The sequence below is a fragment of the Cyprinus carpio genome, chromosome B6 (genome assembly GCF_018340385.1).
Source record: "Cyprinus carpio isolate SPL01 chromosome B6, ASM1834038v1, whole genome shotgun sequence".
NCBI lineage: Eukaryota > Metazoa > Chordata > Actinopteri > Cypriniformes > Cyprinidae > Cyprinus > Cyprinus carpio.
The window spans coordinates 16083806-16085949 of record NC_056602.1 but is presented as its reverse complement, the minus strand read 5'-3'; positions in this window follow the sequence as shown (position 1 = coordinate 16085949).

The following is a 2144-nucleotide window of genomic DNA, read 5'->3' as shown; positions in this document are numbered from 1 at the left end:
AAGTTATGGTGAGGATGTTTGGCAGGGCCAGTATTGACACTAGAAGCTACTCACAACATGCCTTTTTGATCTTGGAGTTGCTATGGGTTTCGGTTGACTGCAAAGTCATTTAGGTCCCACCCGTTTCCCAAGAGAGTATATAAGGGTACCAGCTCAGCTATGTGGCCGAGACGGTATTATTATGTTAAGAGGGGGTAAAATGTACAGTTTCACCCTCTTATCCACCCAAACCTAAATCGATACATGGCTGTGTTTCATATCACAGTTAATGGCAGTTATGTCACATTTTTAATTCGGTCTAGCCACTTTCTAATGAAATAATCGATACTATCCAATTTTTTTGCCATGCAACTTCAGTGACAATATCTAGGCTGCATTTTCTCTACGAAATGAAAAATTGATTGTAGAGATAATTGATGCCAAGTGTTTTCTACAATCTACTTGAGACCCACAATGCTTTTTTGGAAACGCAAATTGACAGTCAGTGACGCGTTTGTAGGAGTTTTATTTTAGGTTTATATTTAATAGTTTTTTAGCTAGGATTTCATTAAATTGATCAAGACATGTGACAGTAAAGACATTATATATATAACTATTTTAGTTAAAAACAAATTATTATGTTCCGACAGCTAGCTTATATTTTCAACAATGAAAATAAGAAAGGTTTTCTTTACCAGCAAAGGAACATTATCATGATTTCTGAAGGATCATGTGGACCCCTTAGACTGCAGTGCTGAAAATTTAGCGTCGCATCAAATAAACAATAGATATTTTTAACCATATATTCAAATACAAACCGTAAAATTTTAAATTATAATAATAGTTACACAATATTTACTGTTTTTATTTATTTTTGCTGTTTGTTATCAAAAACATAAAAAAGAAACTAACTGACCTCTAAACTGCTTCACGTGGTAGTTTGTTTACAACAATAAGATACAGAATGTATGTAAATAAAACGTCTTTTCACTAAAATGGCCCAGTTTTCCAGATAGGTAACTTGCCCATCTAAGTGGAACTACAGAATAGCACGCATGTGTGAAGAAGACTCTAAGAAGACTCACACAGGTGGACTAGTCAGATGTACAACTGAAATGATAAAAACAAACAGCAAAAGGATGCATTTGTTCAGAGTTTTTCCTGGCGGGCAGCCTGTCCATGTCTTAGGTTTGAAAGACCTTTCATAATAAAAACCACATCACTAGAGACACTAACCTGCCCTAGTGCTCGCACACTTCCCTGAAAAACCAGTGGCTTGTTCAGTCAAGAATACAATCCCGAATAGCCACCCATTGAATTTTAAATATGTTTTCCCCGTTGCACCATCGTCTGCATTTTTTGAGTCAAATTTTCGACACAATGATTAGGGCAATGTTCAGTGGCATAAATACTTTTCCTCTCACTCTCATCACACAAATTTTTCCCTGAAAGCGTGACGGCCTGCCCACAGCAGCCGCTCCAACACAGCCAATTACTCACAACATCATCGCAGCGGGAAATTGTATATCAACAGGACAATTACTCTACATAGAATCAATTAACAGTGTTCGGTGCTGAAATCCGAGGATGGCTGAAAGGTCGACAGTTGCCTGGCGGGAATGGTGGTTTGTATGCGTCGCTTAGCTTGGACTAAACGGTGGCCATGGCCACACTGTTTTGTCTGGCAGCCGCTGCGGAACACCTGTACACAACATGCAACGCTGACCTCATATCTTTTCAAGTTTTTGCTACCACAATAACAACTGCAACGGGTTTAAGGGCCTCAGAGAGACCGCATAGATCTGACGTGTTTGCCCGAGTCGGTGCAAATCACTCACATCAGAGCTAATTGCGAAGCATAACAAGCCTATTTGCTAAAGCGCATGTACTGCATACAAGGTGTGGGTAAGTTAAGTGCTTTGAGAGCGTGTGGCTAATGAAACGCTCAACAATTTTATCAGCGTCGATAAATCATTTCGACGTATAGCTTAGCCTAGACTAAAGTCTTGATAGGATTAACTTATCGATGGACATATGATTTATAGAGACACCATCATATTTAAGAAAGAAACTGTGCTGAAAATACAATATTAGTGTTAATATATGAAAAAGAAAACAGTGGTAACTTAGTATTACTCACGCATTATTTCAGAGAAAAAATAAAC